Raw genomic sequence first — 16641 nt, forward strand, 5'->3', positions numbered from 1 at the left:
CGAGGCAAGACAAGAACAATGTCCTGACGGGCGAGGTTACAGTACAGGACACGAGCAGAGCGACATCATTGATTCACTGCTTCACCAGGATGAAATTTCGCGCTTCGGGCTCATATTTATACTCAAAGCGCTAACGGTCAGGCAAGCCTTCCCTCTGGTTTTTGCACACGACGCGACATGGCGCAGACTCACACACGACGTTCTACCCACGTGAGGGGTCGGTAGTAGCGGCGCACGGTTAATCCGAGATAGGGGGAGAGAGGTCTCTGCAACGGTGTCCGCGTCTTTCGGGCATGTAGCCACACGTAGCGTTTGCCGCTGCCGAAGTTTGAATCACGTAGATAGCGAGGCGCCAGCGATCCGGCCTTTCCCAGGCGCGTTGCGGCGTGTTGAGGGATCCGGTCGCTGAAAGCCTGAGTCACCAACGCACAGGCGCCCACTGGAAAGCCGCACGTAATGGAGGCTTCACCTCAAGCAGAAGAGCGCTGCACGAAGCTTGAAGCACAGCGGCGTGTTTATTCGTAGCAGGAAGCAGCTTGGTTTTGCCATACCGTCTTGCTTTTTTCAAGAAAATGTCCAACAGTTGCTGCCTCTACTATCTCCTATCCAAAAGCCTTCCCAAAAACACTGAGTGGGAACTACTGCAGAGAGGAGCAGTCGGTCCTGCTGCGTGGGACTCGAATGGCACTTGCAATCTTCTTCACGCCTGGTGCCATCGACACTGAATGACAAGCACAGGCAAATGAGCAATATCTCATTAGCCTTGGTAGACGGGGCGTGTGGTCTAGCAAAAGTGTTCCTTCGTATTGAGCAGCTCGGTGCGAAGCGCCCCAGCCAGTGTTTTCTTTTATTTTAGCGTATCAGTCGCAACGTACTTAATTGTGCCAAAACCAGAAAAAGGAGGCTCGAGGCCAGAAGGGGGGAGGGCTTTGGCTTCCTATGCCCCTCACGTCTGTTCCGGAGCCGTAATTATGCGAGTGGTTGTTTCTTCGAGAATGACACATACCCGGCCAGTGGATTGGTCAGTCAGGGCGGGAAAAATAAAAATGTGCCTTGTCTAAATGTTGTTTGTGGTTTGAGGGAAAGGGTAAGGAAGTGCACTGGGGATATTTTTGAGCTCTGCAGGAAGCTCACCTGCATACAACCCACACTCACTGAAGCCCTAAAATAATTTATAGCGGGTCGAGAGTACTAAAAATCCATCACTAAAAAAAGAAATTGCGAAATCAGAAAAGTTTCATCACTAGACATTTTACAACCAAGTCTTCGTATTATTCTACTTCAGTGTAATACCCACGAAGGGTATTGGCCAGGGCTTGAGAATGGGCTATTTAGTTAAACGTTCGTACTTTATAATCGAAAAATAATTGTAGGCAAAGAACAAAACCCAAAAGCACTCAGGAGGGCAGATAGAGGCTTTTACTTGCTTTTGTTCTCACTGCCGAGCGCATCTTACACGGGTGAACATCACAGCGTGCAGTTGTCTTCTGGCGGGAGTGCCAAGGAGGCAAAAGGTTGCCTGATAATGCGACATCGCCTCACTCTTCCCCCTCCCCCTTGTAGAAAAGAAAAATGTGAGAGGCTTCGCATTTCGGAGCATATGATGAAGGATCCGTGCAGCACAATGCCGTACTTAGAACCCCGATATAACTTTACACTAACAGAGAGAGATAGCTTTTATTGGAGACTGAAGACGTCAGCTCCACTAACGGTAAGGCTTGCTACCTCAGATGAGGTTGATGATTAAATGACATATATGTTACAATAAAATCATGGCCCTGAAACGAAAAAAAAACTGCTTCGGTAACAGTCCAGGTTCGAATGAATTCAATTTCATTCCAGTTCAGTCCCGGTTCGATTAAATCACGCATCGTACCGGTTAGGTGAGTTCCATCATTACACAGGTGCGCAGAAATGTGCTGTAGTTTCAAGCGACCACAAAAACAATATCCCATTTCTGTTCATTCAAAACACGGTTTTAATCAATAAAATCTGCGTGATTTGAAAGACAAAATGAAGCAGTTAGGCCAGATATTGAATGCAGTGAGGAAGTAGTCACGATTCAGCAGCCGATGTCTCACCCAGCCTTTATGTCCTCCGAGTTTGCCCGACTGAGTTTGCCCGACTGGTGCCCCCAGACCAAAGCCACCTCCACGACACTTGAGTGTGGGACTAATCGGTCTGTCGTCTTTGGTTTTATTGTACAACTTTAATGCTAACAACGAGTTAGCATGCTGATAATGGGCTTTTAATATTTCCCCTGTCACGTCACTGCTGACGTTGGGCAGCGGAAATTGTGAAAGTGTTTGGCTTTTCTTACCTTTTCCGGTAAAAACATCGTTCCTACTCTTCTCCTGCCCGCATCACCCAATCCCCTTTCACTCCCCCACCCTTGAGCAGTGGCAGTCCGCTCTGACCAGCGCGGCACCGGAGCAGCAACTCGCCCTGGTGAAACGAGCTCTGGAATCGGCGCGGGCTCGCGGCCTCCCGGACATGGGAGGCTGACCACTTCCCCTTCCCTTTCTTCCCCTCAAGCTCAAATAAATGTTTTTACCACCACCACCACCTGGGGTCATAGTGGGATTGAGCAGGCTACCAAATGCTAGTTCTAGACATTAACAAAGCCACCACAACTACAATAACTACAAAGCTACACCGGTCATAGGTTGCTAGCATGTTTTTGACCTGCATCATGATGTACATCGATCTCGTTAATTTCGCTTCCAGCGCCGAATAGCAGCCTTTAATTGTTTATAACAATAGTGTTTTGTTCATACATTATTTCAGGAAATACAATGTGTTTAGATATCCGCTTGTGCGTATTGAATCAGTGCCTCGGTGGCATTTTGAGCGTTCTAACGATGTCGAATAGGAATAGCTAACAAAAGGCATTTTTTGTTTGATATTTTGGACAGCTCAGAACTGCTTTGGAGCAGCTGCTGTTTTTTGTCCTCATACGGTATTTACTGCCAGAGCAGTTTTTGACTGCCCAGGAACTCTTCAGAACTGTTCTGAGCGGGCAAATAAATGAGACCAAACATGTGTGTTTTCAATTTGGCTAGGATATATTTTAGTAAGCGATTGCATCCTAACGGGTAGGTTGTACCAGACAATCCCAATGTACATCCCGAGTTTTCAGCTGCGGCATTTTTCATCATCCAGGTCCGGCTACAATGAATATGTGAAATCTGACATAAATAAATTTTCCCCCACCCCGGTAGCTCACTGGCTTAGGCGTTGCGCTGCTAAGCCCAAGGAGACCGGTTGGATCTCGTTGCCGTGCCTACCTTTCAGGGGACGAAAACCGAAAACACCCGCAGGCCGATACTTGGGCGCACGTTAAGGAATTCCAGGGGGTAAAAAAATAATCCGCAGCCATCCACTAAGGCGTGCCTCATAGCCTAGGCGTAGCTTAAGCGCGGTAAATCCCCTCCACCCAAAAAAGAATAGATTTACTCCACACATGTCCTATCTCGTCCAAGTGGCAGAGAAAATTAAGGAGCTTGGCCGAGGGTGCCCCCTGCGTCACTCCACTCGGCGCCGGCATTCTGTGGCCATATGTGGCTGCTGTCAAAGGCATGTTGAAAGCAGCTGTCGGATTTCGCCGCAGGTAATGACTATTGCTGTTGGGATTTCATTACAGTAAGTAGTAAAACATAAGAGTAGCGCGAACGAAAGTGTGGCCCTCATTTAGAGGACGCCGGTAACACTGATGTCCAATGAAGCAATAATTCTTTAATAAATAGAATGCATTACAATAAGTATCAAAAACTAAACAACTACGTTGATCTATTTAAGTAAATAAATACACAAAGTAAAAAAACCACTATAAGCGATAAACATAGGCATTGGTTGAGAGGATGCGTGACTTGCTGACTTCTGACTGAGCCACAAGTAACGTAGGTTTCACACTTCAGGAAATTCAAGCACTGTAGCTGGTACCCTGCAACGTATGGAAAACGACGCTCGACTGTGTTCGAGAAGAAATGCGACCAGCTAGCAGTTAAAAATGCAAAGCCAGCGTCGATGAGGCGACCACTCGAAGTTTTATTAGCAAGGATGAAGAAGGAGGGTATACCGGCAAGCGGGAGCTAGTTCCTCGGCGGCATCACACAACCACACGCCCAAAGCATGGGAGGTTATTAACATCAACCTTTAGCGTGGTAGGGGGCCGCGCCATTACTCCTCCCCCCCCCCTCCCCGAGCGAAATATTCCTCCTAGGGGAAGGAGGGGAAGGAATGGACTAAGGCACCAACTCCTCTCTCCAGATAACGGCTACGATGGTTATTTTTAGTCGCAATGTACACACCAAACTTACTGAGGTTTCGAGATCTGCTGTTGGTTCCATTTTCCGCCAATGTGCGATACCCGTGAGGTAAAATGCGAGTGAGCCAAACATTTCGGCGGAGTACGGAAAGGTCGTTTACGGCCACCCGAACTTCTCTGTTTTTATTTTCATCTTATTGCTTTTTAAGTTTTTTTTCTCTTGTTCTGCAGTTTTTGGCTTTTGTGATTTCCCCACTTTTATATTCCCATTTTCTAGGCGTTCGGCCCACACCGAAATAAAGCACAGCGTACGCCACTGGCAGCGGCGTTATTATTTTATTTTTTTGCTCCATACACGATCCGGTGTCTCCGATCCCACACAACAAAAGTGGTCTACGAGTGTGAGCTATCGCCACTTGCAGGTGCCATTAGCCACCCATAAAAGGGCATAAAATAGGCTGCAACCCGCTATTAAAGCTTTTATGTATCGTAGGCTAAGGACTCTAAACCATAAAATATTATTTTACCGGCTATACAAAATTCTATTGTGTTCAAGCTATGGCCCCACAGCTATTCAGGCTACTTCAGCCAATTAAAGATATATGTATGTTTTTTTTTTCTATAAACCAACCGCGGCAATGCTCTTTTGGTTGGCTACAGACCGTTGTTACCTTCAAGTCGATAAACTTGAAACCATTCAGCTGTCCTTTGCCAGCCACAGGAAATTGTTTGCCCTAAAGCTAATAAGAAGTAGCCACAAAAGCTGCTGCAGGCATAATATGACTGTCTACTTATAGACATATCACCATCTAGCAACATTTATCTGCCTTTAGGAAAGTGTTTGGCCCAGAACACATACAGACCATCAGACAGAGAAGGCTTCCTAAGCTAGCTCCGAGGCTGCAGTCATTTACAGAAAAGTGTTTGTCCCTAAAGCAACGATACAAGCTCATTAATTTATCTACCATATGGAAACCCGACCGCAATTAAAAACTGACTCCGACCTTGATAGTTTATAAAAACAAAGACGTTTCGGCTCCCTTACGGGGGCCTTGTTCACAATGTGTTCCCCGACCAGACGGACTTTTGTCCAACTCTTGAGTTCATCTATAGAAACAGATGGGCTGATGATGATGTTGATGAGCTGGTTATAGAGAAGTATTTGTTCAATACAGTTAGTTACTGACTCCACAGAACATATATATTCTACGTTTGTTGGCTGTTGCCAACAAACGCATTTCAAATAACTAATAAAAGTCCAGAACACAACATCCAGCGACCAACCCTCTTCTGTTAGGCGTATTTCGCCATGTGTATGCCTACGTATATTTCCGTATAACTCCGATAAGAGAAAGAAAAAACAAAAATCATGCGTCGGCCGGGAATCGAACCCGGGTCAACTGCTTGGAAGGCAGCTATGCTAACCACTATACCACCGACGCCGACGGTCAAGGCCCATTCCGCAGCGCTTCTCGTCCCATACATCCAAGGCCGGCGATTCACTCTTGCGAGGGCGCCGACTGCGGAGAGGGGTAAAAACAACTGGTCAGCGCGCACGCATAGAGACCAAAAATAGCCGCATGCGTGGCGTCCTCCTGCGACCAGCTGTAAATTGGGTCACTTCCGCTGCCGCCGTCCCAGGTTTTCAGACGTTCTCCGGCTCTCGTCGAGGACTTCGGAGTTCGGACCCACTGGTCGTGCGCCCCACGGTTGTCCACCTCGGATTTGGACCCTTCGCTGTGCGCGTTCGGTTGTGTGAGGCCACTGAGCCACTGTGAGGCTTCTTGACTGCTCATCAAGGTGCAAGGGGTCAAGCTGCAAGACGGTGGCTTCGCATTTGTTCACTCCTGCAGCTCGACCGCTTCTTCTCGCAATTCCCGTCGAGCTTCATTTTGCCGTACGTTGCTCGATGCCGGCTGCAGTGTGATTAAAGTGTGAATCCAACGAGCCTTTACTTACACTGCCGGTGGAAGTCAACAAGTCACGCAACTGTTGACTACCATTTCGTTCTTCTTACCAATGCTTACATATATTTAGAAAATTTATTTTTTTAATTTCGAATAATATTACATTCTAGTTCTATTTATGTTCCAATTATTAATTTATATTACTTTATTTTCGTTATATTATTTCTTTCTCTCTTATGCTTTACTGGCCTAGGGCGTCGGTGGGACTGCTGTTCCCAGAAAAAAAGACGCACGTCTCTTCGCGCTACGTTTGTAGAGCCTTTTGTAACAAAAACACTACTTCAGCAGCCACCCGCTGTGCGGAAACCGTTTGCGGAATCCGCTGTGCGGAGACCGTTTGCTTTCAGTACATTATTGACAGCGACCGCATAAGGCCGGGGAATGTCGGCGACGAGGTAAGTAACGCAGCGGCACACTCCACAAACTCCTTCTATTTTACAGCCATGTGGGCTTATGGGCCTAAACTGTTTCTCCTCAAGTCTCGCAGTACACGCGTTGCAGCAGAGCATGCAGACGGGGAAAAATGCCGCACCAGCAATCACCAGACGTGTATAGATTAAACGGCCATGAAGACGAAATTCGAAATGGGTCTATTAAAAAGACTGTTTTCTCCCGATAGCAATGATACCACTTCATCCCAGTTTATTCCTGTCCTCTAAATTATACCTAAAAACAAACATTTAAAGAAAAAAGTTCGAGCAAAAAATTCGCGCCAAAACAATTATCGCAGGTTTAAACCAAACGAAAATAAGAAAAATCGGAACTAGGTCAAAGGTAAATTTTGGACAAAGCCAATTTTGTGCCAATAAAAAAATTATACTCCACGTCCTAGGGCACCACTGTCTACATCCACGCCAAAAGGGCCGTATAAATCAGAGCTAACTTGTAACGCTAGCAACATAAAACTGAAGATGCGAAAATATTTGAAGGGCCTTATGAAACGAGAACGCCCTGGAAGCGTGCATACAAAACAATACACTAACAATGTCACTAATTCAAGTTCTGTACTGTGTGCGCAGGAGTATACCCACAAATCTAGATGGGCTTAAATGTTTGTCCGGAAACGTCCGAGATTAACTTAAAACGGCGCCAAACACTGGGAAATGTCTACCCTCTTCCACGCAGCCTACCCACGCCCAAGGGTACCGTTAGTGGATAACACTTCAAAAATTACATGGTAAACGTCTATCGAGACATGGAAGGCAGCACTGACCAGCTCGTCCCCTCAATATCGCCATGAGCTGATGAGGGGTTAAAAAATGGATCTGCTGTATCTGGGGCCCTAGACTTGTGGTTCCACCCACTATTGAGCTCCGTACCATCTGCTTACCCCTTTCCCTAATCTCCCACTTTATCTTACTCGACAAAAGTCTTCTCTGTATATTTTTCTCTCTTAGCAAGAACGCAAAAACACAGAGGTCACTCCAGCCACGGTGATTAAGAACAATCACTATGAATCAGTCGCACTATCGCCTTGTCGCTCAAACTTACCAACACCCCGCAGCCGCATTATTTCACGCCCACATCTTAAGCCACATCTCTAGGGTAAACGGCCCCAGTATTCCTTCTGCCGCGGCAATTAAAAACCCTCATGGCTAGTTTTGCTCTATTCGCGGAACTTCAGTGCTTGGCAGTACAAAACGTGAATGCAGCAACTCCATTCCAAAGCGCTCGCTCGACGTCGAAGTAACGCTATCGCGTCGTGCATTTAAAGACCCAAACGTTGATGTCATCTGCAGCTTCTTTTTCTTCTCTTAGAGCGCTCTTCTTTCCACAAACATTCGATGAGATCGGGAACATCGTCGATCCAACAAGAACACTTTAGGCGAGCGGAGAACGCGTTGCGCTCTTCCCGTATCAAAGGAGATAGCACAGGGCGCGGCGTAGCACAAGTGGGAACATAAAAACGTTCCGCTTTCAGCTCAGAATAACACAACCCCATCTTTCGGGCTCGCGTCTAGTTCATATATCGGCCACCAGAAGCCCTGGAACGAGAGTAACTATGGGCAGGGCTCTGTTCAGGATGATTAGAGTAAAATTACGAAATGTTCTGCTATACATTTGTTATTACGTTATCTTGGGAGTGATAACTACCTTCACGTAAAATATGGCGTACATATATTGGTTTCACTATGTTCCTGAGAGGTTCAAAGCGTTGCTATTGCGGAGAAGCTTCAAGCATTGCGGGAAAGCTACTGTCGTCCCTGGAAAGGGCCACGTGCTGCTCAATCAGTAGGCGCTCTGCCTATAGTCATTGTATCAGCCCGGGTACCAAATCAAACGCATTTTAATGCGTAGAATTTTTTACCGAGCACCTCCACAGCCAGGACCACAGCCAGGACCAGGAAGTTCCACCTATAATCTTTATATTAGTGTAAATTCGATAATTAGCACAAAGAAATTTCGAAACACTAAAAAAACTAAGAAAAATATAAAATAATTACGAAATTGGAGAACCGTGTAACGCCCTCCATTTCCACAAAACTGCAGATTGCGAGAAAGTTCCAAATGTAATTGTTATAATAACGTAAATGGATATAATTGGTGGAACGAAATCTTCAAAAACTAAAAAATAAGAAAAATATAAAATAATGACGAAAAATGTCAGAACGTATAACAGATGGCATTTCCACAATAATGCAGATATCGCGAATGTTCCACCTGTAATCGTTATAATAGCGTAAATGGAGATAACTGGTCGAACGAAATTTTGAAAAAACTAAAAAATAAGAAAATATAAAATTATTACGAAAACTGGTGAACCGTGTAACGCCTGGGATTTTCACAATAACGTAGACTTCGGGAAAGTTCCAGATGCAATCGTTGTAATAACTTAAATGGATGTAATTGGTCTAACGAAATTTTGAAAAATTAAAAAATAAGAAAAAATATGAAAAAATACGGAAAATGGCAAACCGTATAACCACCTGCATTTCAACAATAATGCAGATATTGCGGACGTTCCACCTAGCGTAAATGAGATAAATGGTACAAAGAAATTTTGAAACACTAAAAAAATAAGAGAAATATAAAAAAAATACGGAAAATGGCTAACCGTGCGAAGCCCTGCATTCCCACAATAATGCAGATTTCCCGAAAGGTCCAAATGTAGTCGTTATCACAGCGTAGATGGAGATAATTGCTGGAACTAAATTTTGAAAAAATAAAAAATAAAAAAATATGAAGCAATCACGGAAAATGGCAATCCGCATAACGCCCTGCATTTCTACGATAATGCAGATTTCGGGAATGTTTCACTTCGAATCGTTATAATAGCGTAAATGGAGATGGATGGAGGTGGAATGCCAGAGAAAAACCGAAAACTTTGACTGTAAAAACTCACGTTCAAGGCAAGCGGCATAAGAATGCTACGCATTAGTAGATAATTCTCTGAATTTCTGCAGAATTTATTAATAGACGATAGTCTTTCTTAGGCTACTCAAACGTGAAAATTGTCTGTCTGTCTGTCTGTCTGTCTTTCTGTCTGTCTGTCTGTCTGTCTGTCTGTCCCCAAATTCAGCCGCCCGGTCAAAAGCAAAATTAATTATTGAATGAGATGTTTATATAGGCAACACATAAGATGTTCCATATTCTTCGAGACTGTTCAACAAGATCCTATATGGCTGATGTAAGGAAGAAAATCAACACAGAACTGGTGTTTGGAGTGTTATTTGAATTAAAAGAAAATGTGTGCTCAATTTTGCAAGAGCAAATTAGAAAAATAATCCTTTAAAAATGTTTTAACCGCAAAATACAAATAAGGCTGCCGCCCGAACATTGCGCTCGTACAAAGAACAAGCAGTCCCAAAAGACGGCGCAGCAGTTCAACCGTGGGAAAATTGAACTCCGCAAACATCCAATGCGTGTACCGAGACAGGAGGGAACAGCGTGAGATGAGGACGGATGAGACAAGAGAGGCAGTTGAGACAAGACAGACGTTGGAGACAAGAGAGGTACATAGCAGGAGCGGCAGGAGGCTATCGTATTTCGACGATATTTGAAGCGACAGGAGCAGATGCGCTGCCAATTTCTTTATGTGTACGTACCCTTCTGGAGCGTTGAATCCTAAATAGAGAATCTGGGGTTGAAGGGAAGCGCTGGTTCGTGTTGTAGGTTCACGGCCCTTGTTCGCGGCGGTCGCACTACACCGACAGTTGGCAGTGCTTACTGCCGTGACATTATGTCTGTATCTCTGCGTAGGAGGCGATGTACATAGACATCACGCAATGCCTAGAGGTTCAATAAAGCAGTAAAAATCAATAATAAGAAGTGAAGGGATGGTTATACTATTCGTATCTCGTTAGATGATTCAATATTCGGCATTTTTGGCCATGACGACCAGGCATTCATGATTACACAGCGTCGAAAGATGCCTGGCGTCGTTCGCCGCTACAAAAGCGGGCTTTCTTCTGGTGCAGTAGGTGTAGCTCAAACGCCTTGGGTGCAACCAGCCAGCCACACACTAAAACACTCAGAATACGCGTATTAAGGATTAATACGTTATAACGTTATATACGTTATGTACGTCATATACGTTATAAAAATAGGTTATAAAATTCGTAAACCTACGATTTCCTTCGGCGAATATTTGTCCACGTGAAGCCTTGAAAGCGAAGCGCCCGCTTTTGCACGCAAAGTATAGTATAAACATTCGGATACCTTTGCAGTTGAGATACGAAGGCTGAGGAAATATGGCAGCTGGCAGTCTTCACTAGCTCTAACTTGGATTTTATTAGGTCTGCCCCGCACTTAACGGAGAGTTTATTAGAAGACGAAGTTCTCAATATGCAAACTCAGTTAAATCAAAGTCCAGACTACAAACTGCCAAAGTCCGAAATCAAAGTCCACTTCAACTCAGCCAAAGTCAAAAGTCAATTCGACCACGCTACGAAACCAAAGAAAATGCTGTGCGCCTCGAATGCGGGGATAACGCAATCGGATAGGCGCCGATTTCATAACTCGAGGGCCCCAGGTTCGATGCCGACCACTTCACGAAGCATTTTTGACGGCGAAGCTGTTCAGCAAATCGCAATTTTTCGTGTCCGCAGTTAAAACTACGAAGAAAATGCCGAGGGCGCGCACGTGTGTGCGTGCGTCGCGACGACCGCCCAGCGTATACCCTGCGCATGTTTGTCAAGCCAAGCATATCCTCTTAGGGAGATTGGCCAAGATTGACCAAAAAGAACTCCACCGTTCGCCGTAATCGTGAAAACGCTTGCTCGGAACGAGAAAGACTTCAGCGTTCGCCGTAATCGTGGCAGCACTTGCTAGGAAAGAGAAAGACACGTCATGGCGTACGCCCTTCCAAGGTGACGTCTAATGATTATCACTTCCAAAAAAATAAAAGAAGCTCACACTTATAGCAACAATGATGGAGTAAAGGTCGTGGCGGCAGCGAAGAAGAAGCAAATCGGCTGCAATCGTGGACTTACGAACAGGGACGTAGCCAGATGGGAGGTTTGGGGGTTTTGGAACACTATCACGAGCTTGATGTGCCTTTGTGGAAACCCATTGCATAAAGGTGGCTTCCCCGGCAGTGCATTTTGACGTAACTACATCATCAGCATGGTGAGGCATAGAAACCTTCGCTTTAGAAGCCGTCACCAGCCGTATGCAAGCCATGCCTCGTATCGGAAAAACATATTCAGTGATGAAGATCGAAGGCTACAGAATACTCAGGGGAGGTTCGTCATCACCCTTGTCTGAACATTGGCGGGGAGGTTAACAGGTAGATATAAATTGAATTGCCTGACTAGCATTCGTGCAGGTTAGTGAGACGCGTTTTTGTAGCAATAGTAAGAAATTTTGAAACATGAGGCTCGTAATTCAGCAGAGTAAGGGGGATTCTTGCGGGTGTTTGATGACTATGTAAAATAACAGTGAAATTCAGCAGATATGCGGAGCCCAAAGAACGCGACAGAGCTGACATACTTATAGCGTTCTTTGCAGCTAGTGCTGAAGTTCCCTTCTTGCGCTGCCGAGCACGAGGTCGCGGGTTCGATTCCCGGCCGCGGCGGCCGCTTTTCTGATGGAGGCGAAAAAAGCAAAAACGCCCGTGTCTACGAGATGTCGGCGCACGTTAAAGATCCCCACGTGGTCGAAATTAAACTGGAGTCCTCCACTACGGCGCGCCTCATCGCCTGTGTTGCGTTGGCGCGTTAAACCCTACAATTAATCAATGAAGTTCCCTTCGTTGTGTTCGAAATGGGCTTGAAGCCAGCCCAGGTGTAGCTTTGGCGCGTTAATTAAATTGTAGCGACACCATCGTCATCATGAGTGCCACAGTCATCATCAGCGGTGCCTGGCCAGCGTCAGCATTGCCACGCGAGAGATGGAACATGACCGTGCAGCTGGCGGTAGCTCGTCTTCGCCGCTCCCACTTCTGGCCGGCCCTACGCTCTCCAAATAAATGTTGGAAGCCGCATCAACCACACCAACTGAGTCTGCTTCCTACCCAATAACAAAAATTTCATATTTTTACTGTTTACCGCTATCATTTATCGGTCACTGACTACACACTATTTTTTACCTAGGATGGCAACTCCAGCTGCCCCCTTGGCAGGATCCTCTGAGACAGTATGCGCCCCTCCATGTGCTAGACCCCAAGTGCGATTTCCGGCATCCGCGGGGTCGGCCCAAGCGCACTGAAGGCGTGCTACACCGGCTGCGACTTAACTTTGCACACACCCGAAGCTTTTTGTTTAAGCTGGGCTGGGTAGAGTCACCATTGTGTGGAGTGTGCTTTACTACTGACAACATTAGGCACATCTTAAGCCTCTACCCGCGATATGCTAGTCAACGGGCAACAGCATTAAGGCACTCCGACGTGGAGTTGCTCTAGAACTCTCACATTTCCTTGTTCCCTGGCGAAATGATGACGAGGCAGTGCTGGGAACAAAAACTCTGCATAAATGCGGCGCCCTCCGCTACGGCGCACCTCACAGCCAGCTCAGGCGTAGCGTCGGCGCTTAAAACACACGTTTTTTTTTTTTTTTTTTTTTTTTAGAAATTACTAACCCAGGATGGAAAAATAAACAAAACTTTGCGTCGACCGAAAATCGAACCCGGGTCAACTGCTTGGAAGGCGGCTATGCTAACCACCAAACCACCGACCCCAGCGGTTGGGACAGTTCCCGGAGCGCATCTTGTAGGGATTATTTTTGGCGCGTCCATCTGCTGAGCGGAAGGCGTGAGAAGGAGAGAGATATATATAGATAAGTTTGTTTTTTGTCCGGTTGTTTGTAAGGAGGACTGCTCCCTAAACGGCGGCCAGCAGCCATTGGGTCTTGGCATTGTTTTCAGCCAACTGGACGGCCGAGAGTTGGACGTCACGAAATAGGTCAGTGGCCGGCCCACATGGAACGAGCGCGGCAGGTACTCAAGCGGTGCAGAAGGAGTCAGTGATGCTTGGAAAACGGGGAGGCAGAAGAAGGCAGGGATCCTCGTAGTCGCAATGCCATCGGGGAGAGACGGGAAAAATGAAAGAGGCGTTCGAACCTTGCGTGCACAAAGTTTGAAATTCAAGGTTTCCCCGACAATACTTGCGGCCCCCCATCCTAACTATCCTAGCTCCATGCAACTCCATTTTGTTGCACTTTACACGTTGAACTCATATTTACATACTGCAAGTGTCTGGCAAGATATTTAGCGCAGGGTGTATTCCCACGACCTCTGTGGAATTTGAGGTCTTAAGCTATGAAGGTGCACCGGGGCTGCGAGGTGGGCTATAATGCTGAACTAGAGGGTGATTTGTGCTACTATGATAACAACTTATCAAAGGAACAGGCCACTCCATACTAGCTTAGCTTGATGGTGTACTCGCACCATGCTCTGAACACACCCCAAGTCTGTCCGAAAACCAACCAGTTGGTCGTATCTATGGGGCGGTGGTGCCTCTGCAGGCCGCATGCCAGTAACCAAAGTTTTGCATCTTGGGATACATGATTATTCCTTTCTCTTTGCATGAAAACAAGAGTTTTTATCATAGGCATGAATTTCTTTGAAAGTCGGGGGTGTTTCCATCGTCCAGGGCCGTTTCAGTAGGGGAAGCCGTCGAATGCCATGTTTAATCATGTCGAGCACTGCACGTGCTCTGCGTCTTCGACAAGACGCAAACGTGCTTGAAGTCCACCCGGGGTCCCGTAGTGTCAGCCCAAGGCCATTGAGGGCATGGAGCAGGCCAGATTCATGAAGACAAAATATTAATGGGGGGATTTGAATCGAAATTTAGTGATTGCTACCCCGCCTATACTAGATTCACAAATCATGGGTTTCCATGAACGATGAAGTTGGTTATAATCTGTAAAAGAGACAAGGGCGTCTTGCCGGTGAGTCTGCAGTAGTTTGAAACGCCTTAATCTCGCTTCCAACAGAAAGCTGTCACATGGACATCGCACCACGACGGGGCCACTAAGAGACAGCTGCAGACTAGCTATTTGATCTGCCACTTCATTGTATGAGGTCCCCGCGTGTACTGGGACCCACACTAGCCTAATCCCACGAAGCTGACGACGAAAAAAATGGCTGTAATGTAAAGAGAATCGAAGAATCTTTTTCGCTTGTTAATGCATTACACACAGAAAGGAAGTTGCAACATCCGAAAATATGTGCTGAAGTTTTTGAAGGGCAAATCATTGCTAATAATTCCGCGCGGAAAATTCCAGTATATGTTCAGGTAACCTAACTGAAAAGGACCAATCAATGGACTGAGAGAATATTCTGACCCCAGCCCTCTGAATGGAGGGTGGACAAATGATACTCCAGCAAACCATTGAGTAATCGGGCCGGCAACATCTTTGCATTCGGGGATAATATATTATCAATATTTATTTCCACAAGTGACACACTTATATAAGGAGGGGGCCTCCGAAAAAGGTCTGATACAAGTGGTTGAAGCCATATCTGTGCGAGACCCAACTGGAGGCGCTGGAACCGTGGCCACTGAATGACTTGAAAAATACCAGGCCTTAGAAGGAAAATGAAGCGCGCGTCGTGAACTGGGGACTTAAATAATTTCAGAATGGTTGATGCGGTCAACAATTACAATCAGTAGTTTAGTGGAGGAAATCGTGCCTCAAATCTCAGGGTTTAATATAAAGTTTGCGACATATTTTGGTAATACTAAACATAAACGAAAGGTAATTCTCTCTACCAGAAATAGAGGATGTAATTTCTTCGTCGCACAACCGATAAATAGGGCGCCGCCGAACTCTAATACAGGGCGAACATAACACAGACAAAAAATCATCAACAGTGCTACTGTTGTTGTTGTTCCTTTAATATTGACGCATACCTAATTGTTGATTGCTTAGGGCTTGTGAACGGGCCTATTTAGTTAGAAATGCATAGAAGAAAATCGAAATAACACAGACAGAAAAATCATGCACCCCTCCGTCTAACGGCGACGATGGTTGAACGCGAAGCTTTCTCGTGACGGATTCCTTGGTTGTCGTCTGATATTGGACTGCGTTTCGACCGTGTCGAAATGGAGCAATCGGACAGACGCCGGCGTCATAATACGAAAGACCCAGGTTTGATTCCGGCGGCTGAAGCGTTTTCCTCTTTCACTTCATCCGCGATCATTCGTCATCATCGTCAGAGAAAGTTGGCTTTCCTGCAGGGCGTTTTCGCGTTACAGACACCATCAGTGGGAACACCAAAGCTTCGCTTTAATAAGGACAAGTTACAATCCGCAGGGGTGAGATGGGGACATAAAGGAGAACACGCATCAACAGAGCATTCTTGCGGTGGCTGAGATGGTGTATACCATCAGGTTGACGGCATGAAAAACACGAGAGTTTCGACGACTCATTGAAACTGGCTATAGTTTTGAGCTGCTTAGAGAGTGCTGTGAGAAGGACAACGTCTGGGGATAATGCTCCCCTATAGATTTGGCTTTATCTATATTACACTACGTGTAGTACGCACTGCAGTTTTTTGTGCATGGTAGCTGTTTGAAGGCGGAAAGAATTAAGTTACGTTATGAGAAAATTACAGTAACTTCATTTGGGAATGCAGGAGGAATGCTGAGAAAGCTGGCCGTTCAATAGATATTTCTGGCGCCTGTGAGTGAAATCCTACATGAGTCGTTGGAGCCGCTTAGAATAACATACACGGGCGTCCTGGCACATTACTGGTGCGAATGTTGCAATACCCACACCCACGTTGGCGTCTCACGAGGGAAAAATGTATGATTCTGAGGCTACAGGCCAACGCATTCTCCCGCCATGACTCGGCTCAATTTCCTTTTCCCTACACAATAGTCATCGCTCTGCCACCCCCTATCCTCAACCCGTTATCCGGGTGGGTGTACCGGCCAACCCAAGACCTCACTTAGATCCCTTAGCCCCTCAATTGAGCAGTGGAGGTCTTCCCTGCAGCCAGTGCAGATCCCGACATTGAGAGTAT

At 46.1% G+C, this 16641-nt stretch overlaps 1 non-coding gene across 1 annotated transcript; it reads right to left on the reverse strand.

Annotated features, from left to right (window-relative positions):
* Window positions 1-5637: 5637 nt before the first annotated feature.
* Trnag-ucc (transfer RNA glycine (anticodon UCC)) lies at window positions 5638-5709 on the reverse strand. Its single transcript has one exon. It is a non-coding gene; the product is annotated as a tRNA-Gly (tRNA).
* Between the last annotated feature and the right edge of the window lie 10932 nt (window positions 5710-16641).

Source organism: Haemaphysalis longicornis, unplaced genomic scaffold (genome assembly GCF_048455015.1).
Source record: "Haemaphysalis longicornis isolate Haplotype H1 unplaced genomic scaffold, Haemaphysalis longicornis Haplotype H1 scaffold_1, whole genome shotgun sequence".
Lineage (NCBI taxonomy): Eukaryota > Metazoa > Arthropoda > Arachnida > Ixodida > Ixodidae > Haemaphysalis > Haemaphysalis longicornis.